Genomic DNA, 26,989 nt, shown 5'->3' with positions numbered 1-26,989 from the left:
TTGTTCTCTAGCTGTTTGCCAGGCTGTATGACTTTTACTTCTCTGACTGTCATTTGTGCCTCCTTGCACGCCACTTCCTGCACAATCTTGGCTGATTCCTCAATGGCTCTGGCCATTTCCACATCTTTTTTCCAATGTGGGGTGCCTATTACTCCACAGGGGCTCCCTTATTTTTGCATTGGTCTTCATCATGACTTAGGGCCTCGTCACAAGTTGGGCAGTATCCCGGCAGTAAATCTGCTGGGATACCGCACAACGCAAATAGCCTTACTGCAATTCTTTCCGGCAAGTTGCGGTAAGGGTGTGAGTCCTAATTTTTTAAATAGTACAGAGGACTCTCTGGGGCATGTTGGGCGCTATGACTGCTGGAGATAAATATGCAACTATCCGCCCAAACCCGGGATTGGGTGGAGTGGGAATGCAGTGGTAATAGCGTTACCACCGCATTTTTACCACTTCCCTCAATCTGTGATGAGTCCCTTGGTCTCTAATGTACTCCTTTATAATTCTGGTGAACTTGCATGTAGCAATCAAGGTTCGAAGTGCCCTGACATACGAGTCAATTGATTCCCCTGGTCTTTGTGCCCGAGAATAGAAAGGGTATTGCTCCAGTACTACAATGGGCTTCTTGCCGAAAAGGCCTTCCAATTTCCCAAGACTGACCACTGCCTCCTCACCACCCTCTCAGGGTGGCACCATTATTTTCTCGCAGGGCAGGAGCTAAAAATGCACAGTCCTTCGGTGCCTATACATTTGAGCAGTGCTGCCTCCTTCTGGCTGTCTGTGAATGTTGCCCCCTCACCCCCCTGCAGCCCTGAGATACACCTTGAAACTGTCAATCCATAATTCCCAAGCTATAGGTGGGTCCCCCGGGATGGCCAGGAAACACAGTGGAGGATTTGTGCTGTTGTTCCTGTTCATGGTTTAGCAGGTTGAGTCTCAGGTTAAGTCTTAGGAACTAGTTGTTCCCCCTTTCTTTTCTTTTTTTTCCTCTGGTAGGTGGCGCTGTCTGTGCCAGACCGGTTCCTTGTTCTTCACTGGTTGTGGTCGCAGTGATCACATAGATCCTGCCTCGGTAATAGCCCAAAATGTCGCCCTCAAAATTGCGACGACCGCAATGCCTGACTTTCTTTTTAAACACCTTCTTTACTATATATATACAGGGCCACGGTAGTGGCCGTGTAGTTATGGTTAAGTTGCTAATCCCATAGGAAGAGCACTTTTTGGGTGGCTTATAACTTCGCTCTCCCTGGATGAATCCTCACCACACTTTGCAAAAAAAGTATATAGCCCACTCTTGCAAAGTTTGGTGAGGTTTGGTGCAGGGGGGGGCAAAGTTATAGGGGGGGTCCCAAAATCAAAATTTCTTTTTTTCCTCAGACTGAATGGAGAAATAACTTTGCTCACGCCTATAGCCCAAACCGCTGGACGGATTTTCGCCAAATTTGCAGCAGAGCAGTGGCTTGGTCCCGAAAGCCTGCTTTTGTAAATTTGGTGAAAATCCGTCCAGTAGTTTTTAAAAAAAATGACCAAAAAGTAGGTCACAAAAAATTAGTGATATGTATGTCCGGTCCGCGGACACAATTCCCTGTTCGCTCCGCGGACAATGTCCTGATTGGCTAATCGGCTTGCGTCATGTCCGCGGACATGCAACGTGTTCGCTGATTGGATGGTGAAGAGCGTGGAGTGCGTCAGATTTTTGGGAACGCCCGCCATCTTGTATCCGCGGACATCCACGGACAGCGCAGTGACAAATGGTTGAGAAATACAATTTTGGCAAGTGTGTTGAGTGTAAGACTGGGGAGGGTGGGGGAGTAAGAGATGGGTCAAATATTGTATCTATTTAGGTGGCAGGCAACCCTGTTGTGTTTGTTGTGTCCACGGACAGCCGCGCTGTCCTTGATGTCTGTAATCAACCAAAATGGGGGTGTCCTAAGGACACTATACCTGTCCGTATTGTTCGCAGGCAAGTGGAAACTGTTCTAAGAACACACACGGTGTCCGGGATGTCCGTAATCAAACGAAAATGGAGGTGTCCTAAGGACATTATACCTGTCTGTACTGTTTGCAGGCAAGTTGAAACTGTTCTAAGAACACACACAGTGTCTGGGATGTCTGTAATTAAACGAAAATTGAGGTGTCATAAGGACATTATACCTGTCCGTACTGTTCGCACGCAAGTGGAAACTGTTCTAAGAACACACACGGTGTCCGCGGACATAAACATTGCCCATATGACATAGTTAAATGTTTGATTCTATGGGTGTGATCTATGGGTGTGATATGCTGCAGTGGTTGTGGCCAGGGCCTAGAGTCTTGGGTGCATGGCCGAAGGCTGTAGGCCGTAGGCCATGCACCCAAGACTCTAGGCCCTGGCCACAACCACCGCTGCATATCACACCCATAGATTACACCCATAGAATCAAATATGGGTGTGATGTATGGGTGTGATATGCTGCGGTGGTTGTGGCAAGGCCTAGAGTCTTGGGTGCATGTGGTGGTTGTGGTAAGGTTCTAGAGTCTTGGGTGCATGTGGTGGTTGTGGTCAGGGCCTAGACTCTTGGGTGCATGGCCGAAGGCAAGGCTATTAGCACCATGGTCCATGCCGGATTCCGCCATGGTGGATGGCGGAATTTCCGCCCCATTAGAAGGTTGGCGGGGCAGTAACTCCCCATTCACCATGGCCCCTTCCCCATTCCCATTTTTGGCCCATAGGGCACAATGGGAATGGGGAAGGCGCTAATTACGGCACCGTAAATTACGGTGAAGTAATTAGCACCAAGGTCGCTTAGCGCCTTGAACTTTAACGCCTGCAAAAAGCAGGCGTTAAAGTGGGAATCTGGCGTTAAGGGTTTAACGGCGCTGCAGCCTTTTACGGCGCCGTTAACCCCTTAACGCCAGGGTTGCAATGAGGCCCCATGTGTGTGATATGCTGCGGTGGTTGTGGCCAGGTCCTAGAGTCTTGGGTGCATGGGCCATGCACACAAGACAGATTTTATATGCACTGTTTGCTTCAATGGTTGTGTTATGGAGCAGTATTTATGAGTTGTACTTATTGTAATATAATTACTGTTTGGTAACTGGAGTACATATATTCATCAATCAATTTCTGTGATAAAAGAAAAGATCATGTTAGTATTGGTAGTTTGTAAGGACTTATAGTATTGAATAATAGACATTCTTTATTCATTTGACCCTCATTTAGTAGATTACAAACCAGTGTACTGTGCTATTTGCTCAGTTTCTGTGTTTGTTTTTCAAATCATTGGGTCTGTGGGGAAACAAAATCCATGTCGGATTAAAAAAAAACCTTTTTTATTAAGCTACATTCTATTTATTTGTTTGTTTTCAGTGTTCACTTGTTGTTTTTGGCTAATGTTCTGTTGGCTTGTTGCACATTTTTGGAGCAGTTAGATACCTGTTGGCATATTATAACTGTCTATTTTTGTAATAATTTAGTGGTATTGATTTATCTGTTTGGTTGTTGCAACATTTTGGGGCAGTTACATACCTGTTGGAGTATTCTAACTGTTTATTTCTTGTTATAATTTAGTGGTATTCATTTATCTGTTTGGTTGTTGTAGAATCTTGGGGCAGTTAGATACCTGTTGGCGTATTCTAACAGTTTATAGTTTTAGTTTTTTAATTGAAGTTTTGTTAATGTTTAAGTACAGATTAGTTATTAAATTTTGGTTTCAAGAAGATCAAATAAGCGTTTGTAAGATTTGCTGATCATCTCTGCTTTAGAGTAATGGTACTATCATTACATTCGAACCATCCACATTTCTTTTTAAAATATGCAGTGTAGTGACCTGCATTGGGTGTGGCTCCTGCGTGGTAGATTATACCTATTGTTGTGAAGGTGATACTTGACCATGTGTGAATCCAGTCAGCTTGCAGTTGTTTTTGGTACCATCTGCATTGTACTATAGAAGCATTAGTATTATGTATTTACTATGTGTTTGTATTAGTAAGGTGGAGCGATTATCTGAATTGCAGGTAGTACATAATCTACCATGGTTGCATTTTGTACAAGTTGCTGAAATGGAACGGATTCACAATTAGGTATGGATACATACACGAAGCGCTCATTAGGGATTTGTTCCTGTGTCACATTGTTGCAGAGAGTGCATGTATGTTTCCACATGTATGAAATCTGAAAAATTTCATTTATAGGTATGTTTTTGTTTTCAAGTACTTGTAGTAAGTACATTAGAAATTCTTGTGGATCTTCTTGTGAGTTTAGAGTGAATTTCACCATTCCAGCACAGTAGTCCAATTCTTGTCTTATTCCATGAACACTATACGTGTTGTCAGGATTGTTTGTTGCGTTTCTATGAAGTACTAACATTTGCAAACACAATTGGTCTGTACTGTGTAAGTAAATGTTGTCAACAATTGGTGGTAATTGAAATAGAATATTCATTGCTACATTTGCGTAGCAATTTACACCAGTTATATTTGAAAATTTGAATGGACCAGCTAGGTCTGTGTCCAAGTCATGTTTTCGGAGTGTTTTTTGCTTCTTTGAAGAAGTACCCGAGTTACTTTGAGTAATAGGTTCTTCTTTGGTTGTGGTAATTGATGAAGTATTAGCTTCTTTTCGTCTTTTTAGAGGATTTGCAGTGAGATCCTGTTGCATTTCTGTTTGAATTATTTTTCTTTTACAATGTTTTTTTTTGTGGAACAGGATATGTTTTTAGATGGGGGTGTATAGTGAACATAGTCTATTGTATTCTAAAATGCAAGGAATATCAGCGTTTACTTTACTTGCATCAAAGTTGATTAGAAATAGACCATCAAGTGTATGTAAGCGTGATAGTGCTACGTAGCTCATGCCTTCTTTAAAGACTGTGTTACCAATATCTATCAATGCTTTGTCTAGGGTAAGACCTTGTGATTTATGAATGGTGACTGTGTATGCTAGAGTTAGAGAAAATTGTTCTCTGCGTACATACATGTCTTTGAAGAGAAGGAATCGAGCTGTTGAGCGTCCTATCCTTTTTACTTCTGAAAGTTTGTCAAAGAGAATATTGACAAACTGAATGTTGTTGTCACGTGGGTATGTTTGAAAGCCAACAACTGTACCCAGTGCTCCATTGCTCTAGTCCTTGCTCCACGTCAAGGTTCAGTTTAAGCATTACTCTACAGTTTAAGGATAATTTTAATATTTTTTTCAAACCAGCTTTGTTGGAGATAGAATTTTCTAAGGTATTTCGTTTTGTTGTGGCTTGTTGACACATGGGTAGTGTCATAGCATGTACGTCCAGTTTGTCTGTGGAGCAAATTTCAATTATTGGTTGCATTTCTTTTTTCAACATTGTTTCATTGAATTTGGAATAGCTTTCAAGAGTTGGCATTAAGGACATACAATTGACATTTTTGTGCGCTAATTGTTCCATTACATCAGTAGTACATGAGTTATGGCCATAAAGTGCATGGATATGCCGGGTTTTTAATATTGCTTGTGCTTCTTGAGATAGTACACCAACTCTAATACTTTTTAAAATGTTGGCATAGGTGAGGTCTGCAGACTGTCACATGTTTTCTGTTAATTCTCTGTATTGGAAATGTTGCCAAAGGTTGACATTTCCTGTGCTGCCAACAGTTTTCTGGCAGAGTTTGTGTCCTAAGGTTTTAAAAATTGGTTCACCTTTCACTGGTGTCAATTGAAGAAGACCTCCAAATACAATAATGTGTTTTCCTCCAAAGAGCTCTTCATAGTTTGTTTTAAGTACTTCTTGTAATCTGAGGTGAATCAAAGCCAACATTATGTTGGAGACCATGCTCACTTCATCTATTAGTAGCATTTTAATTTGATTTAATACTCTGCATTGTTCCATTGCAGCTCTGTAGAAAGTTTGTAATATTCTAATTTGTTTTGGTGTTCTACTGGCAGGAGTAGTAATCGGTGTAAAATGACACCGTCTATGTTGTAGGCAGCTAAACCTGTGGGGGTAGTTACAACAGCTGACAGTTTGTGGTTTGTCAATTGTTGAAGGAACTTGCTGATGATTTTGATTAAGAATGTTTTGCCTGAACCAGCTTCACCATTGACGTATAATAGTATAGGTTTGTAATTTTGGCAGGTACATTCTTTATTTTCATGTTGTACACCATGTGCAATTTCTTTTGTTACTTCTTGAAAAATGCTACGGTGCTCATTGTTTAGTTTTGATTGTAGTGTACTTAAAGGAATGGTTCGCCCAAAAAATTTTATTGCAAAAAAAGATGGGCAATAATAAAAAAAAATCGATTGGCACTTTTTTTAAGTCCCTATGTAAAATTTTGAGAAAATGAAGCTCGAAAGGGAAGCACATGGGGGCATCCATTTTGTGAAATGGATGCCCGCCACTGTGCTTGCTTTGGCTTTTGCGGCACTAATGAAGGAAAAGCCAGCCAGCTGTAGTAAACAAAAGCTACCACTGGGTGGCTTTTCCTTCATTGGTGCCGGGAATCGGAGGACGGAGCCCGGAGACTACAGGCAGAAAAGCTGCAGCTGCATCTCGGTAAGTGCTATTGTTTTAATAAAAATAAACACTAGCTGCAGTTTTTTTTCTAAGGTTTCCGGGCTGGAAAACTTAGAAATAAAACTGCAGCTTTAAAAACGTTGTATTTATGTTTGCGGTAGCTTTTGAAGCTGCCACACACATAAATACAACGTTATTGTGTTTGAAAATGCTGCGAGCCGGAGGAGCCTGAGAAACTTGGAAAGAAAAAGCGCAGCGTTTTCAAACACAATAACATTGTATTTATGTGTGCGGTAGCTTCAAAAGCAATCTGCAGCTTCATAGCAGCCACATTCTCTATGGGAGAGCATTGCTATGCCCAAGCTGTACAATTTCTGAGACAGTGTTTTGTCTGATGACAGGTCATTCCAGAGGTCTTGAAGCTCTGTTTTTTTTGCTTTGGTTAAGTAGGCTGTAAAGTATCATGCAACTGCAGTGTAATTGTCTTCAATGTACTCCACATCTATGTTTGCATTCCACAATAGGGCAATGATTGCATTGTAACCATTGATATATTTAGCTTCTTCTGTTCTTTTTATGTAATATGTATTTTTAGGTGATTTGCCTTTAACACTATGTCTAACTGAAGACATGAAGTTGTTCACTTCACCTGTTTCTGTAACCGGTCTAGGGAAACCAAAGCGGCATTTGGTGTAGTATTTCCCTTTGTTTTTTTATTTGCGATGACAATATTTGCCACATTTGTGTCTTTGAAATTGTACAATTTGTGCATGAAGATCACTATTTGTTGCTTCTGATGGAATTTCACAAGTGACATATGGTTCGATAAATTGTAACACAGTGGCATCACTGTCTTTACCAAATTTAAGAGCATGTGGATATGTGGTGCTCCTCTGGCTTGGTATTCTTTTCTCCAAAAGAAGTGTTGCACTTCTCCGAGGGGAGCAACAGTTTTATTACAAATAAAGTGTAGCATAGTAATGAAGCGATGATGGAAATATCTTGAAACATTAACAGGAACTAGAGAGCAAAGTTCTCCAGGTGTTAGTATATCTATGTTTGTTTTGTTTTTGTTTGATATGCGTAGGAAATCATGTAGATCTTCCCATGCATATTCTGCACAACTTAATGTAACAAACCAAGTGGGTGGGCCAAGGTTTCTTATCATACAACGTACATCTTCGTGACGTCGGAACCCATACTCTTTCGTACCACGCATGTTTGCTAACAGATTTGTAATGCTTGATTGTAAAACTTCATCTTTTTCTTGCACTTTTTGTAGTAATTGCGTAGCTGACATATTTTGAAAGTGGGTTCCTGATTTTAATGTGTGTGCAACTCCGTAACATAGAGTTGCTAGTTCACTTTCAAAGGGTAGGTGGAATATGTATTCCACATTTTGTCTAAATCTGGGATCTTCGTAATGAGTGGTATTCTGATGCTGTTATCTGAGTCGGTCTATCATCGTACCTTCCTCCTTTGCCAGTAGGAAAGAGTAGAGGAAAAGCACGTGCTTCTCTACTTTTTTCCCCATATGCTGATTGGTGATCCTTTCATTTGTTGCATTTGGTACGTTTCTAGTGCATCTTCTATGGTGTCATTAGAGTGTAATGGATGAATTGTATAATGGTCTAAAATATTGGATACTGTAGCAGGATCTAGAAGTTCAAATTGACCAGTTTCTGGTGACTCTTGAATTATTTCAGTTATTTCCCTTAAGTTTTCTTCCATATTTATTTCTTTGTAGTATTCATTATTGTCTTTTAGATATTGCAAGGCTTGTCTAACTTTATGTAAGTCTACCAGTTGTTGCCAATAGTTTTTGTCTTTTGTAGGTACACCATTTACTAAGACAATTAAAGATTGTTCTATTGGACGTTGCACTCCCAGAGTGTGCACATTTTCTTTTAGATCTAATGGTAAATATACTACTTTGCCATGAATGCCTTTCACCAATTCAGAGGGAGGTAATTTTGCTGTTTTTGGTTGAAGGCGTATTATTGCTTGAAATGGGTGCACTGTTTGAATTATGATGCTCTCATATAAATTGAGTTGTTGCAGGGGTTTTGGTAGAGGGAATAATTCCAAATTATTTGTGATAGCACGTGAAGGAGTTTGATTGTTGTCAAGTTTTGTAGTGCAGTAACTGCAAAGTGTTAAGGGGTCAGTTATTTCGTATTTGTTTTCTGCTATAAGGTAGAGAGCTAATTCAAACCATTTGGAATCTTCATTGTCTTCTATTTTGTATGTAATGTCTATAGTTTTTGTGTTACTTTTATAAAAAGTTCTGCGGCAACACACACACACATGGTTTGGTACTTCAGCGGATGTACTTTTGAATTTTAGTATTTCTTTCTTGTATGTGTGTAGTAGAAGGTTGCCATGTGCAGAAGTGTTTCTAGTCTGTTGTAAAGCTATTGCATTTTGTAAGTGGTTTTCACTTCCAAAATATTTACTCTGGATATGGTTGATTTCTTCGAGTAGGTCTTTGGCTGTACCATGGAGAAGATTGTTATTTAAATTGGCTAGTGCTAAAGCAGAACTTTTAGCATAGTACAGTTTATAGACTAGATTTCTTATAGTTGAACGATGTGTTAATATCATTTTGATATGATGGAAGCTGCTTTTGCAAATAGGTCCTGAAATGCAGGCCAATGAATGTCCTTGCAGTCCTGTGTATTTGCGCACTGAACAGGTATCCATATTTTGCAGCAGTTTTATTTTGAGTTTGTCTTTGCCTTTCACATATTGATTGAGGAACTGGTGTAAAGATTTGAAAGATTTTTTGGCAATGTTACAAATTGACGTGCATGGACATTTGTACACTGGACATTCTGGTTCAGTCGAATGGAGAATTGATTCTGAGTTTTTTGGGGATATTTTTGTAAGCAGTATTTCTTGTTCCATTATGGTATTATTAAGTTTTTTATAACCTCGTCCACTGCTATGGATGGCAATTGTGTTTGATTGATTTTGTTTGTATGCTTCTTCATTGAAATATGGTTCTGTGCTTGTGGTGTGACTCCATTCACCTACACAGATATTTAAGAAGTTATTTTTGTTGACATTCCATTTATTGAGAAGCCTTTTTTGTAATTTAGTACTTAGTTTTGTTAGTGGTTTCATTCTGTTTAACACTAAAATAAATAACTTTCTTTTGAGAAGGATTGCACTGTCTATCAAAGCTTCTAATATTAATTTTCTACAGTCATTTTTAAGGGTTGTGCATGATTTGTCTCCTGTTTTTATAAGATTCTGAAGGACTCTGTGGCGGAACATTTTTGCTAATATACTTTTTTTGGTATGGTTACTTCTTACTATATCAAGATTTATAGGAGCAGTTTTAGCAGTAGTGGTAGCTGAATTTCTGTTAATCATTTTCTGTTTTCTTTTACATTTTGATAGAGGAGGCAAAGTTTCTGTACTGGAAGATTGTTTAGTTTTGCTAAATGACTATTAGCTGTTTTGTTTGAACTTTTTGTACAAACTCTGCTAGAGATGGATGCTTATTTTGGACATTTTTATTTTCATTTGCTCTATTTCTGCATTGCTTTCTACGGACTTGCTTTCTGGTAGGCATTCTGTGGGGTATGTGGATACAAAAAAATAGAAGGAATGGGTTGGGCTGTTGTGCAATGTATATGTGCTGTATGCATGAGTGTTTGAGTATGATGGTAAAGATGTATCTGGTGGTGTGTTATTGTGCATTGGGCAGCTACAATTAGTTGGGAAGGCTATTCTTCTATTTGTGTGTTACTATACTGCGTTTCAGATGACAGTAGAAAGTGAGCTAGTGGTGAGGATAAGCACTAAAAGTAAATCAAACGGTATAAAATTAAAACAATTCTTTGTTTTGTAATATTAATATTCTAGGGGCTGAGTTATGTTATTTGCGGTCTGAAAAACAGGGATTTGTGTGCCATTCTGCATGCTAATCCCTGTTTAATAAATGGTGATTTGTGGGCAGAATGGTACACACATCTTCGTTTTATTGGTGCAAAAATTACATGAATCACCCGCACAGTGTGTTTGAATAATACATTTTAATAACAAGAGGATACATATAACAATTAACATTATAACAGTAACGGTGGAAGCAATTTAAAATTGAGAATCAGACCAAGAAAACAGTAAGTAGAGCAATTAAACTGAAGGGGAGAAGAAGAGTATTGCAGTAGAAGTGAGAGAGAGGGAAGGGTGGGGAAGAGGAGGAGGAGGGAAATGGATGGGGTTAAAGGTGAGAATGGGGGGAGAGGGAAGGGGAGGGAGATGATTAAGGAGATAAGGCAAGGGGGAGGGGGCAAAAAGGTGGGAGGGGTTTCATGGTGGGGAATGGAGAAGGAGAGATTTGACGAAAGTGTAGAATGAGGAAAAGGTAGAAATAGAGCAGAGTGAGAGAGGTAAGGAGTTCCAGTGCAGGGGGGCTAGGAGATGGAAGGAGCGGAAACGGGATGTGGCAGAAGGGGAAGGAGGAACAGTGAGAAGAAAGTGGTCAGCAGAGTGAAGGGAGTGGGAAGGAGTGTAGAAAGAGAGGAGAGAGGAGAGATAAGGGGGAGTAAGATTGTGGAGAGATTTAAAGACTAGGCAGAGAAACTAAGGTAGTATATTGTACTTGCTCTTTTTGTGGAATGAGCAGGGTTCTTTGTAGTTGGTATTTGTAGTTCAGATTTTGCTGTTTTCCAAGAGAGTGGTTTTCACTGCAATTGTTAAAGAAAGAAGTCAGTAATTTTGTGTGTTTATAGTAGTGATGTTAATTGAGAGGTTCCTTTTTATGTATTTGTAGTAGTATTCTTGTTTGTTTTCTGAACATAGTGTATGCATGCAGTTTCATTTGACTATGTGCAGCCTTTATATTTTATTTATATTATGTTAGTTCAACATGCTTTGTAAACGAGTAGAATATTAAGTGTATGAAATTCACTTGGTTTTTTAAAGCTATGTTATAGAATGTTAGGAGAAAGAAGAAATAAAGTTATATTTATTTTGCAATTTATATTAGGTAAATGGCAGAAACTGTATAGAAAAGCATGGAATATATGTATTTGTGAAGCTGTGGGTAATAAAGTAGAAGGATGTGATTTACAGGTAGTGGTGTTATTGCAGGTGGGAGCATTTCAATGAAAGTGTCTATGTGTGTGAGTGTATGAAGATGCATGAAATTTTACGGGCTGTGTGTAATTTTATGTTACACTACTAAGTGTTTTTCCACAATTATATTGTTATTTCTTCCATCTTCTAATATTATAATTTTTTAGATAGGTGTGTGTGTAAAAAAAATAAATTGATAGCAGACAGGTTTGGAAGTGACAGTTGATTATAGCAGATGGAAAAAATGACAATAAGTTCATTTTATAGGCTAATCAGGTTAAGTGGCAGTTACTCTGTTTATATTCATTGATAAGAGTTGTACATGTACTGTGCAGAAAATATGCATACCTGTAGTTTGTATTCATGCATGTGGATATGCATGCAGCTGCAAGTAGAAATCTTGGAGACTTGTACAGTAGTTTTTGTAGTACCTGCTTTCCAATGATATGAGACTCGTACTCAGAGTGATCTACAGTACATTTGGGGGCCGATTCATGGAACAAACGTGCGCCGAAAATCTTGGCGCAAGCAGGCGCAAGCATGAAAGAACAGGCGCACGCGCACGCGTGTGATTCATGGTAGTCCCTGCGCGTGTTTTCCTTGGGGTGTGCGCCAAACCCGAGCGTGGCGCACACGGGCACACACGTCATTGCAACAGCTCAAACGCCGTGCACGACGCGCACAGGGAAAGCGCACAACGTCCGCGCACACACCAAAAAGGGGGCGGACAAGGGGCGTAACATGCGGAATGGGGAACAACGCGTGAAAAAGAAGGCGTAACTGGGGAAGTACTGCTGGGAAGTACACGGAACGCCGACATGCACGCGAACCACACGTATTCATGGAATCGAATAGGGCAAACCCGCGCACGGGCAAAGACACACATAGGCCTAAACACGTCCACCACACGAAGGCAGGCGGTAGCATCCCTGGGCATTACAAAAGTGTGTGTAAACAAAAAGCATGTATATACAGCTATGATGAATGACCCATACTGTGGCCCCCTAGGATAAATGACGTGCATGCAACACACAGGCACCACATAAAAAGAAGAAAAAGAGAGAAGCGCCCCCCAGTAGCCCACGTGCATGCAAAAATGACACACGTAGTACGGTGTGGCAGCCAGGAGCCCCAAAAAAACATACGCGATCAACACGCAGGCCAGTATGGCCGTAAAAAAAGGGGTACGTGACAAACACGGACACCCGCTGTGTGAAAAATAGCATGTGCGTGTATTTCGGGGGTTCGCGGGAAGTTTTACACGCGATTGTCCCTGTGCGAGTGGGGTACGTGTATTACTGGGGTTCGCGGGAAGTTTTACACGCGATTGTCCCTGTGCGAGTGGGGTACGTGTATTACTGGGGTTCGCGGGAAGTTTTACACACGATTGTCCCTGTGCGAGAGGGGTACGTGTATTACTGGGGTGTGCGGGAAGTTTTCCACGCGAAAGGGCCCTGTGCGAGTGGGGTACGTGTATTACTGGGGTTCGTGGGAAGTTTTACACGCGATTGTCCCTCTGCGAGTGGGGTACGTGTATTACTGGGGTTCGCGGGAAGTTTTACACGCGAAAGGGCCCTGTGCGAGTGGGGTACGTGTATTACTGGGGTTTGCGGGAAGTTTTACACGCGATTGTCCCTGTGCGAGTGGGGTACGTGTATTACTGGGGTGCGCGGGAAGTTTTACACACGAAAGGGCCCTGTGCGAGTGGGGTACGTGTATTACAGGGGTTCACGGGAAATTTTACACGCGAAAGGGCCCTGTGCGAGTGGGGTACGTGTATTACTGGGGTTTGCGGGTAGTTTCACACGCGATCGGCCCTGGGAGAGCGGGATACCACTCATCGTCTGCCTTGTGTGTAGAAGAACGCGTAGCCAACACCCACCTGCTGTGAAGTAATAGCGTGTGAACCCCAACGGCTGGAAAACACACGCACTGCACCCCACGAAAAGCACGTACAGAGCAATGGAAAGCCACGTGGGATCTTCAACCCGTGCCAGGGCAATGCCCATGCGCGATACGTCACAGACGCGCTAAGGGCCTTTGGTCCAATTACACGCTGATGTGCAATTTTTTCACGTGCCAAATCACTCCGTATCAAGCTGGCCACGCGAAAACACACGGAAGACCACGCTCCTGCCCAGAAGGCCGAATTACTGCCCCCAGAGCCCCGAGCACACTCCCACCTGCAATCTGCTGCTGCCTGACTGCCTGCTGCCCACCTGCCCTGCTATTTGGTGCCTGCATGTCAGCCAGGGTTCCAGTTGCTGTGTCCACCCCTGCTGGAACAGAAGACTCCCAACTGGGATACCATCGCTCCACAGCCCAGCCCCAGGACCCAGTTGCCCACCCACACCTGCCTCGGAGGTCGCCATGTCGGGGTAAACACCATCTGAGACCACTGGCGACCCCCAGCCAGAGAGGCAGAGGGCCACCAGCTTCAGTGTGAAGGAAGTTGGTGTCCTGGTGGAGCATGTCTTGGGGCATTATGATGCCAAGGAAGGACGGGAAAGGATCTGGGACGACGTAGTGGTTGCCATCAATGCAGAGGGGGTGGCAACCCGCAACATCAAGCACGTCAAGAAGCGCTGGGAGGACTTCAGGTCCAGGACCCTCCACAAGGCCCGGCGCCTCGCGGAGGGGGGCCGGGTCAGCATGAGGGACATCCAGATGAGGGTCCTGGAACACGTATGCCCAGCGCTCCACGCCCAGATCCTTCAGAGGAAGACCCGTCTGGAGTTGAGCGGTAAGTGGCCAAGCATTGGTGTGCGAGACAGGGCATGTTGCAGTGTGCTGGTAGTCTGATACTTGCCTGTATGTGTGACATGGACCATGTATGGATGTGTGTGTGCAGGGACATCATGGTCATGCATGTGAGACCAGTAATGTGCGAACCACATGGTTGGTGCATGAGTTCCAATGCTACATGGGGAGCTGTATGGCAAATGCACACATGAAAGCATGCCAGTGTCTGTTCTTGCACATGGTGGGGGTGTGAGGGATGGGTGCTGCTGTCATGTACATGTATGGTGCACATGTGTGTGTGTCTGAGAAGTGTGTCTGTGACTTCGATACGCCATGGATTCATGACACATGTCCGTGATGATGTGTAGATTCACTCATGCAGTGCGGTCACCGTTGTATGCACTGTGTCTATCCACTGTGTCTGTGGTGTACAAGGCATTATGCATGACCCTCCGGTGATGTGTGTGCATGGGATTAGTGTGAGCCAGGATGCATGTGAGTTTGAAGGCAACATTTTGATTAATAGAGGCCCTTGTACATGGATGCTGATGTTGATTGCAGGCGCCATGCCTGTTTATGCATGTGTGTTGCGTGCAGTCACCCATGTGTTGTGGAGGTACAGGATGGAAGTGACGTTAGACACTGCCACTCATGTGTTATTGCTTCCTGTCTAGGGGAATATTGTACTGTACCCTGATGCTTGTGTTCTATGTCTCCCTCTACGCAGCGTCAAGTGAAGAAGAGGGCGGAGAAGGCGCTGTGGAGCCAAGCAGCGGGGATGCCTACACTGGGCGGCGACGCAAGGACCAGCCACCCTCCCAGGACTTGCCATCATCCGGGAGCGAGGGGGCTGGTGCCACGTCTGCCACTACGGCTGTGGCGGAAGGGCCGGGTGAGCCCCCACAGGGGTTTGCAATGGCGGAAGACGGTACGGAGACATCCAGGTTGGTGGTCTCCACAGAGGAGGAAGAGCCCGCTACTGAGCCGCACATGGTGCCTGGTGGGGGTAGTACCATTGGTGCAAGTGGTGCAGTCCAGGGCCAGGGTCAGGAGGCAGCACAGGTCACTGCGGAGGGGCATGTGCATGTCCCTGTCCTTGACCCTGTGACTGCACCGCCATGCACCAGCAGGGAGGCCCCGTCCCAGGCCCGTCCGCAGGTAGGGGAGAGTGCCATGTCATCTGCCTCTCCACTACCTGCAGACGAGGGGTCCCATGAACGTATGGGCTCCGTCCTGATTGGTGTCGCGTTGTGCACGCATGACATTCGTGATGAAGTGCGTTCTTCCTGGGCAGACAACGCACGCCATCACGAAGAGCAGTGTCGCGACGTGGCACTGTTGGGAGGGGCCCTGGTTGGTGCGTTCCTACATGTGACGCTCACTCTGGCGGACCTCTCCTCCTCTGTGGAGACTATGCGCCAGTCGTTCTCCCTGCCGTCTTCCGGCCCAGATTCCACCAGGGCCCCCTGTGGACCTGGCCTGACCAACACAGCCAGCTTGGTGGAGATCCCATCCCTGCCACAGTCGGGAGTCGGCGGTCCAGCAGGGGTGGACACCACAACTGGAGACCAGCTGATGGAGGATGTGCAGGCATCATCGGACAGGGCACATGGACCGCAGCAGCAGCAGCAGCAGGTGCAGGCTCTAGGTGGGAGCAATGATGCTCGGGGCCATCAACATCAGGGGGGCAGGCATCGGCCAGAGGGCAGGAGGACCCTGGAATGGATTTGTCTTCCGTGTGGCTGCGGTTGGGCCAGCGTATAGGTGCGGAGCGGCGGTGGGCAGAAGAGGGGCAGCTCACCATGGTCAGGGCGGAGTTCTCCATGCGTCGGGCGTTGAGGCGGGCAGAGTGCCTCGAGGCCAGGACAGAGACCCACCTCCAGCAAATAGACATGGAGTTCAATGATGCCCTGGCCGAAAACATCAATGAGTGAGCCGCAGGACTTGCCCGTCGCCATTGTAAATAGTTTATAGTGTTAGGTTTCCTTTTATTTTTTTTTATTTTGGGGCTTTTGGACTATGCTCCACACTTTTGTAAATAGTTTTTTTGTTAGGTAGGTTATTAGATAGGTTTCATTTTTTTCATTGGGCTCATGGACCCTTGAAAATTGTATTGTACATAGTTGGACGTTGAATTTATTTGGACAGTTTAATTTCATTTCACCATGGATCAATAGATTTACCTTTTTGCGTTTCATTTGGATTTGGTTTGGTGGACAGAGAGGTTTGGCCATTTTTCTTTTGGACTTGGATTTCTTTGAGGAATTTTTTATTTTTATTTGGACATGCATTTCATTTCATGTTTGCCATTATTTTATGCTTTAAGTACTTTCAATTGGTTTTCATGTTAATACATTTTGATCAATTACTTCAATGTGTGGGATTCACTCATTGGGTTCATGCATGTTGACATGTGGGTTTACTCAATCAATGGCAACCTGTGTGTATGTGTGTGTGTGACGGACATGTGTTGATGTACATAGTTGACGTTTGGTTTGTGTCATGAGATGGGCATGTCACTGCTGGGTGGGTGAGTGGGTGTGGGGACATGTGTGGGACATGAGTGGGGGCCTGCTGGCAGGTGCCCCTCACTGCTGGGGGGTGGCGCGCAAGGGGACATGAGTGGGGGCCTGCTGGCAGTTGCCCCTGACTGCTGGGGGGTGGGGGTGCTCGGGGACATGAGTAGGACATGAGTGGGGGCCTGCTGGCAGGTGCCCCTCACTGCTGGGGGCTGGGGGTGCTGGGGGACATGAGTGGGGGCCTGCTGGCAGGCGCCCCTGACTGCTGGGGGGTGGGAGTGCAGAGGGACATGAGTTGGTGATCACTAGTGGAAGGTGACATGTGTGATGGCTGGGGGGCATGGCCAGGGGTGCAGGGTAGTCCCCTGTGTTGTGGGTTGCCTGCAGGGGCCATGGATGGGGTGGAGGGCACACCTGGGAGGTCCCACACTGCCAATTCACATGTGGGACTCCCCGTGCACCCCACTAGATACACGTACCCACTCTGACAGCGGAATCGCATGTAAAACTTCCCGCGAACCCCAGTAATACACGTACCTCACTCGCACAGGGCCCTTTTGCGTGTAAAACTTCCCGCGCACCCCAGTAATACACGTACCCCACTCGCACAGGGCCAATCGTGTGTGAAACTTCCCGCAAACCACAGTAATACACGTACCCCACTCGCACAGGGCCCTTCACGTGTGAAACTTCCAGCGAACCCCAGTAATACACATACCCCACTTGCACAGGGCCCTTCGCCTGTGAAACTTCCCGCAAAGCCCAGTAATACACATACCCCACTCGCACAGGGCCCTTCACGTGTGAAACTTCCCGCGAACGCCAGTAATACACGTATCCCACTCGCACAGGGCCCTTTCGCTTGTAAAACTTCCCGCGCACCCCAGTAATACACGTACCCCACACGCACAAGGCCCTTCGCACGTGAAACTTCCCGCGAACCCCAGTAATACACGTAACCCACTGGCACAGGGCCAATCGCGTGTAAAACCTCCCGCGAACCCCAGTAATACACGTACCCCACTCGCACAGGGCCCTTCGCGTGTGAAACTTCCTGCGAAGCCCAGTAATACACGTACCCCACTCGCACAGGGCCTTTCGCGTGTAAAACTTCCCACGAACCCCAGTAATACACATACCCCACTCGCACAGGGCCCTTCGCGTGTGAAACTTCCTGCAAACCCCAGTAATACACGTACCCCACTCGTACAGGGCTCTTCGCGTGTGAAACTTCCAGCGAACCCCAGTAATACACGTACCCCACTCGCACAGGGCCCTTCGCATGTGAAACTTCCCACGAACCCCCAGTAATACACGTACCCCACTCGCACAGGGCCACTCGCGTGTAAAACTTCCCGCGAACCCCAGTAATACACATACCCCACTCGCACAGGGCCCTTTCACGCGTAAAACTTCCCGCGAACCCCAGTAATACATGTACCCCACTCGCACAGGGCCAATTGCGTGTGAAACTTCCCGCGAACCCCAGTAATACACGTACCCCACTCGCACAGGGCCCTTCACGTGTGAAACTTCCCGCGAACCCCAGTAATACACGTACCCCACTCGCACAGGGCCCTTCACGTGTGAAACTTCCCGCGAACCCCAGTAATACACGTACCCCACTCGCACAGGGCCCTTCGCGTGTGAAACTTCCCGCGAACCCCAGTAATACACGTACCCCACTCGCACAGGGCCCTTGGCTTGTGAAACTTCCTGCGAACCCCAGTAATACACGAACCCCACTCGCACAGGGCCAATCGCGTGTAAAACCTCCCGCTAAACCCAGTAATACACATACCCCACTCGCACAGGGCCCTGCGCGTGTAAAACCTCAGGCGAACCCCAGTAATACACGTACCCCACTCGCACAGGGGCAATCACGTGTGAAACTTCCCGCGAACCGCAGTAATACACGTACCCCACTCGCACAGGGGCAATCACGTGTGAAACTTCCCGCGAACCCCAGTAATACACGTACCCCACTCGCACAGGGCCCTTCGCGTGTGAAACTTCCGCGAACCCCAGTAATAAACATAACCCACTCGCACAGGGCCTTTCGCATGTAAAACTTCCCGCGAACCCCAGTAATACACGTACCCCACTTGCACAGGGCCCTTCGCGTGTGAAACTTCCCGCAAACCCCAGTAATACACATACCCCACTCGCACAGGGCCAATCGCGTGTGAAACTTCCCGCGAACCCCAGTAATACACGTACCCCACTCACACAGGGCCCTTCGCGTGTAAAACTTCCCACGAACCCCAGTGATACATGTACCCCACTCGCACAGGGCCATTCGCATGTGAAACTTCCCGCGCACCCCAGTAATACACGTGCCCCACTCGCACAGGGCCAATCGCGTGTGAAACTTCCCGCAAACCCCAGTAATACACGTACCCCACTCGCACAGGGCCCTTCGCGTGTGAAACTTCCGGGACCCCCAGTAATAAACATACCCCACTCGCACAGGGCCTTTCGCATGTAAAACTTCCCGCGAACCCCAGTAATGCACGTACCCCACTCGCACAGGGCCCTTCGCGTGTGAAACTTCCTGCGAACCCCAATAATACACATACCCCACTTGCACAGGGCCCTTCGCGTGTGAAACTTCCCGCGAACCCCAGTAATACACGTACCCCACTCGCACAGGGCCAATCGCGTGTGAAACTTCCCGCGAACCCCAGTAATACACGTACCCCACTCGCACAGGGCCCTTCACGTGTAAAACTTCCCACGAACCCCAGTGATACATGTACCCCACTCGCACAGGGCCAATTGCGTGTGAAACTTCCCGCGCACCCCAGTAATAAACGTACCCCACTCGCACAGGGCCAATCGCGTGTGAAACTTCCCGTGAACCCCAGTAATACACGTACCCGACTCGCACAGGGCCCTTCGCGTGTGAAACTTCTGCGAACCCCAGTAATAAACATACCCCACTCGCACAGGGCCTTTCGCATGTAAAACTTCCCGCGAACCCAGTAATACACGTACCCCACTCGCACAGGGTCCTTCGCGTGTGAAACTTCCTGTGAACCCCAGTAATACACGTACCCTACTCGCACAGGGCCCTTCACGTGTGAAACTTCCCGCGAACCCAGTAATACACGTACCCCACTCGCACAGGGCCCTTCGCGTGTGAAACTTCCCGCGAACCCCAGTAATACACATACCCCACTCGCACAGGGCCCTTGGCGTGTGAAACTTCCTGCGAACCCCAGTAATACACATACCCCACTCGCACAGGGCCAATCGCGTGTAAAACCTCCCGCTAAACCCAGTAATACATGTACCCCACTCGCACAGGGCCCTTCGCGTGTAAAACCTCAGGCGAACCCCAGTAATACACGTACCCCACTCGCACAGGGCCAATCACGTGTGAAACTTCCCGCGAACCGCAGTAATACACGTACCCCACTCGCACAGGGGCAATCACGTGTGAAACTTCCCGCGAACCCCAGTAATACACGTACCCCACTCGCACAGGGCCCTTCGCGTGTGAAACTTCCGCGAACCCCAGTAATAAACATAACCCACTCGCACAGGGCCTTTCGCATGTAAAACTTCCCGCGAACCCCAGTAATACACGTACCCCACTCGCACAGGGCCCTTCGCGTGTGAAACTTCCTGCGAACCCCAGTAATACACGTACCCCACTTGCACAGGGCCCTTCGCGTGTGAAACTTCCCGCAAACCCCAGTAATACACATACCCCACTCGCACAGGGCCAATCGCGTGTGAAACTTCCCGCGAACCCCAGTAATACACGTACCCCACTCACACAGGGCCCTTCACGTGTAAAACTTCCCACGAACCCCAGTGATACATGTACCCCACTCGCACAGGGCCAATCGCGTGTGAAACTTCCCGCGCACCCCAGTAATACACGTACCCCACTCGCACAGGGCCAATCGCATGTAAAACTTCCTGCAAACCCCAGTAATACACGTACCCCACTCGCACAGGGCCCTTCGCGTGTGAAACTTCCTGCGAACCCCAGTAATACACATACCCCACTTGCACAGGGCCCTTCGCATGTAAAACTTCCCGCGAACCCCAGTAATACACGTACCCCACTCGCACAGGGCCCTTCGCGTGTGAAACTTCCTGTGAACCCCAGTAATACACGTACCCCACTCGCACAGGGCCATTTGCGTGTAAAACTTCCCACGAACCCCAGTGATACATGTACCCCACTCGCACAGGGCCAATCGCGTGTGAAACTTCCCGCGCACCCCAGTAATACACGTACCCCACTCACACAGGGCCAATCGCGTGTGAAACTTCCCGCAAACCCCAGTAATACACATACCCCACTCGCACAGGGCCCTTCGCGTGTAAAACATCCCGCAAACCCCAGTAATACACGTACCCCACTCGCACAGGGCCCTTCATGTGTGAAACTTCCCGCGAACCCCAGTAATAGACGTACCCCACTCGCACAGGGCCAATCGCGTGTGAAACTTCCCGCGAACCACAGTAATACACGTACCCCACTCGCACAGGGGCAATCATGTGTGAAACTTCCAGCGAACCCCAGTAATACACGTACCCCACTCGCACACGGCCCTTCGCGTGTGAAACTTCCGGGAACCCCAGTAATAAACATACCCCACTCGCACAGGGCCTTTCGCATGTAAAACTTCCCGCGAACCCCAGTAATACACGTACCCCACTCGCAGAGGGCCCTTCGCATGTGAAACTTCCTGCGAACCCCAGTAATACACATACCCCACTTGCACAGGGCCCTTCGCGTGTGAAACTTCCCGCGAACCCCAGTAATACACGTACCGCACTCGCACAGGGCCAATCGCGTGTGAAACTTCCCGCGAACCCCAGTAATACACGTACCCCACTCGCACAGGGCCCTTCACGTGTAAAACTTCCCAAGAACCCCAGTGATACATGTACCCCACTCGCACAGGGCCAATTGTGCGTGAAACTTCCCGCGCACCCCAGTAATACACATACCCCACTCGCACAGGGCCAATCGCGTGTGAAACTTCCCGAGAAGCCCAGTAATACACATACCCCACTCGCACAGGGCCTTTCGCGTGCAAAACTTCCCGCGAACCCCAGTAATACACGTACCCCACTCGCACAGGGCCCTTAGTGTGTGAAACTTCCTGCGAACCCCAGTAATACACGTACCCCACTCGCACAGGGCCCTTCGCGTGTGAACCTTCCCGCAAACCCCAGTAATACACGTACCCCACTCGCACAGGGCCCTTCGCGTGTGAAACTTCCCACGAACCCCAGTAATACACGTAACCCACTCGCACAGGGCCCTTCGCGTGTATAACTTCCCACGAACCCCAGTAATACATGTACCCCACTCACACAGGGCCAATCACGTGTGAAACTTCCCACGCACCCCAGTAATACACGTACCCCACTCGCACAGGGCCAATCGCGTGTGAAACTTCCCGCGAACCCCAGTAATACACATACCCCACTCGCACAGGGCCCTTCGCGTGTAAAACTTCCCGCACACCCCAGTAATACGCATTCCCCGCTTGCCGTGTGCTGTGTGGTGGCCATGTATACTGGTACAGGGTTAGCGCAGCCCTTTGCGCTGGATTGGTGATTTTGATGGCTTTTCCCTGCGCTAGGGGCGTTCTTGGGGACTAACTGGCGCTGCTGCAGGGTCGCTGCACCACTGTGCGCCACGGCTGGTTTTGGTAGCTAAAATCCATGAATACGCTGTGCGCAGGAATGGATTTTAGCGCACGCGGCTGGCGCAGACAATCGCACGCGTACACTGTGCGCCAACCGCGTGCGCCTCTTGTGTGCTAAATTCTATGAAAAACCCCCTTGATGTGCTGAACTCTGATGATGGAGTTAGATGTAGAGGTCTTGGATGTGATTGGTGGATGGTTGTGTGACTGGTTAGCTGTATCCAATGAGGGAATGGCACAGAGAGTGAAGTGGAAATGGTAGAAGGGCTGTCCAAGTTACGATATGTCCGCGGACATGGCGGTAGTCCACGGACATCGCGTATTACATACAGGGATTTTGGGGTGGAGGGGCATGCAAATGAGAATGAGTAGAGCAATTGATTGGTCAGTAAAGTTTAGTGGGTGTGTTGTGTAAGGAGAGAGTTTGTCAGAAAGTGTTTTTCCAGAGAGAAGAACAGTTAGCTATGGCTGTGTGTTTCAGAAAAAAGATTGTCTGGATTTTGGGAGACTCATGGATACATTGGTTGGAGGTGCATGCACAACGATGTGGAGTAGCTGCAGATCTTGGATTCCCTCATGTGGAAGTGCACTGGCATGGAGTGCGTGGAATGAAGTGGCTGGACGTGGTACCTCTCTGTGCTAGTTTGCAGACAGAGCTTCATCCAGATATAATTATAATTCATTGTGGAGGGAACAGTTTAGGACATGTGTCAGGAATTTCTTTGCAATTTGCGATGAAAGAAGGACTTGGGAAGGTCATGGACATGTTTCCAAATTCCCAAATAATATTTTCTCGTATTGCACAGCGACAAATGTGGATGCGTTCTTCTTCATTTGGTTCACAAACGTAGAAAGCAAGGCGGAATGTTAATAAGGCTGTTTGTACCTTTCTAGGAGATCTTGGCATGTCCTCTTTCCACAATGAAAATATTATATTTCATAGCACATACATTTTTGGCAGAGATGGAGTTCATCTTACTTATGCTGGTAATCAGATTTTTCTGAGAAATGTACAAAATGCATTGCGTCCTTTTGTGGAATTACAGCCATCCATTTTGCAGTAGGTGTTGACTATTAAAAGTTTTTCAAACACAAAAAAACACCACCAAAAGGCTCTTTTCAGAGCCACCACTTCCTCCCAGAGAAAAGTGCAATGATTTTGATAGGGCAGCACCCCAAAATTTTAGATGTTCGTGAACTGTCCGCAGACTTCTAAAAAAAAATGCTCAGGGCCCTGCTCCATTATTTGTCACTTCTATTTTTAGACTGTTAAAGGTGACTCTGAAAAGAGCCTTTTTTGGGGGGGATTTTTGTTTTATATTTTTTGGGTTTTTTACACACGACACACTAGGAGAGGAGGGGAAAGGAGGGTAAGGGGAGGACACCAACCACAGGGATAAAAAAGGGCGGGTGGAGAGAGGAAGATGTAGGGTGGGCCTTATTTAGGTAGTGGGCAGGTCTTCTCGTGCTCTGAGACCATAGTCTCGAAAGCACTTGGAAGTCTCTCCCCCCTGAAGAGTACTGCGTTGCAGTACATACACAAAACTGTGACTCTCGAAAGGTAAGGGTCATCAGCATTGTGAATGGCCTGTGAGGCAGCTGGAGGGATGCGCTCTCCCACAAGAGTGTCTCTTGTGGTGAGAGGAGCGGAAACGGAGGATGTAGTAGAGGAACTCAACCTACTACGCTCCTCACAAGGTACAACCTTGCGAATGGCTCCACCGTGGAACGACCTTAGGTGTCGCTTCATAGTTGTAGTACCAAAGCTGTACGAACCAGGCCTGCCGCGACTCAGCACCATATTGCACTGGTTGCAGGTGACCTTGTTCGCACGCGCCTTGGGTACAATACCATGAATGATAAATAACCGCAACACCCAACACTCACGGCGAGTACTGGTAGTAACTACCTCATCCTCGTCATCTTCTTCATCCTCCTCCACATCCTCACTCCTGTTCCCCTCTTCAGGCCCTTGGGGAGGTGGTGGTGGTGGAGGGGGTGGGGGTGGTGCTGAGGCAGATGTTGCACCAGGTGGAAGTAGAGGAGCCATGGATGCCATCAGGTTTCAGCAAAATCTGGAAGATTGGCAGCCAAAGTACACAGTGTTCTGTCCGATAGCCAGAAACACAATGAGGATGACCTCTGGGGTGTGGCCTTTTATAGGGGTGCGGGTGCGCAGTTCACAGACACCCGCGCTGTCCGCAGACAGATCAAATAACCCAAAAAGGCTCAGAAAGTTCCAAAAAGTATGTAAAAAGTCAGGGTCATTGTCTGGGGAATGTGCTATGGTGAATTTTTACTATAAAATACTGTGGATTGCCTGAAAAGGTACTTTTAAAATGTTCGGGGACCCGGACAGTGTCCGCAATTCAGGACACACGCTCAGCGTGGGTGCGGTCACATGATGGTGTCGCGAACATGTCCGCGAAGGGAATGGGTGTCCGCAGGACACCAAATGCACGGGAACGGTCGTGCGCATGCGCGTGGATGTTGTACGGACAGTGTTCAGGTCCTGAAACTAATTAAAAGTGCGATACAAGTCAGACAAACAGTTACGGACAGGCGCGATGTTCGGAGAACTCACGGGTGTGGTGCGCATGTGCGTAGATGTTCTTCAAGCAGTACGGACAGGTATAGTGTCCTCAGGACACCCCCATTTTGTTTATTTACGGATATCCCGGACACCGCGTGTGTTCTTAGAACAGTTTCAACTTGTCTGCGAACAGTACGGACAGGTATAGTGTTCTTAGGACACCTCCATTTTCGTTCGATTACGGACATCCCGGACACCGCGTGTCTTCTTAGAACAGTTTCAACTTGCCTGCGAACAGTACGGACAGGCACAATGTCCTTAGGACACCTCCATTTTCATTTAATTACGGACATCCCGGACATCGCGTGTGTTCTTAGAACAGTTTCAACTTGCCTGCGAACAGTACGGACAGGCATAGTGTCCTTAGGACACCTCCTTTTTCATTTGATTACGGACATCCCGGACACTGCGTGTGTTCTTAGAACACTTTCAACTTGCCTGCGTACAGTACGGACAGGTATAGTGTTCTTAGGACACCTCAATTTTCGTTTGATTACAGACATCCCGGACACCGAGTATGTACAAGAACAGTTCCATTTTGCTTGCGGACAGTACGGACAGGTAAAGTGTCCTTAGGACACCCCCATTTTGGCTAATTACGGACATCCCGGACACCCGCGCTGTCCGCAGACACCCCAACTGCCTTTAAAAAATAAAACACTAAAAAGAACTGAATTAAAACACGTATAATAGGTTCCAAGATGGCGCCCGTTCTGAGAGGACGCACTTGATCGTCTCTCCTCCCTGGGCCGCAAAATCAGCACCACAACAAAGCGAAACGGACGCTCCCGCAAAAGAAAGTGCAGCAGCGGGATGCGAATGTTGCGCTGACCCCCCCGGAAAAGCAACCGCACAAGAGCGCGGCACTTTGAGCCTGGTACGGGACCTCAGATTCAGCTGAGCAGAGACGTGCTCTCGAGGCGGAGGGGCCGCTCCCCTGGGTGGAGCTGGAGGGAGATCCCAAGGCAGCTGGAGGCGGCGCCCCGGCCCGCGGTGGGTACGGATCCCAGGAGAGGCACCGGTGGTGCTGATAGCCGTGACCAGGGTGGGCAGGTCCGGAGACCCGGCCGGCGGCAGACGCCCGGGTGGAGGAGGGGGCCGTGAGAAGGAGCAGAGTGGTCCTCCCAGTCTGGGTCCGCTGTCGAGTCGCGGCACGCACCCCACCCGGAGCGGTGGGAGATCTGGGAGGCCACGAGCGATCGCCCCCCCTTCCCTTGGGGGGTGATCGGCGGGCCTGGAAAGGAGCGGAAACTAGCAGAAAGCATCAGCCAGCCCTCGGAGGGATACAGGTGCTCTGCGCCTGAGAGGGGGAGACCCGAGGAGCGGCGCACCCACGCGAGGTGAGCAGGAGACCCTGGGAGCGGCGGCAAGGCAGAGGCAGAGCGGGAGCCGGGAGAGGAAAGACTCGCCTTGAGGGACACCGTTCCCCCGTGATATCAAAAGACTCACGTTGAGCGCTTCAGAGGGGGCTGGGGGGGGCCATCATAGAGGAGACCATTTTTAAAGGACCTGAGGCCCTACGCCAGTCTCAAGCCATTCCCCCACCCCAGTGCACTCATGGTGAGGGATCTGGAACATCGTACAAGACACCCGGTGGGGCGCCCCCAGAAGAGGAGCTTGCAGGCAACGAGACCCCGCAGATCCACCCCCAGTGAGTCCGCGGTAAGTGATTGTACAACCCACACAGATCCCCTCATAAGGCCGCATTTGTAAGAAGCCCCCCCCGGGGCCTGCGGGACTAAGCCCCCCCCCTAAGGAACACAATAATCAATCCCAGTAAGGAATATAAATGTCCAAGATGCGGGCGGGATCCTCTATGCGGTCCTCCCCGCCAAGAAGCCAAGGAAAGAACCTTAAACAGATCTGGGGAACACAAGCTGGATCCACGCCAACATC

This window comes from Ambystoma mexicanum, chromosome 13, assembly GCF_040938575.1.
Source record: "Ambystoma mexicanum isolate Mex_15411 chromosome 13, UKY_AmexF1_1, whole genome shotgun sequence".
NCBI classification, from domain to species: Eukaryota; Metazoa; Chordata; class Amphibia; order Caudata; family Ambystomatidae; genus Ambystoma; species Ambystoma mexicanum.
Note: the sequence above shows the minus strand (reverse complement) of the source record.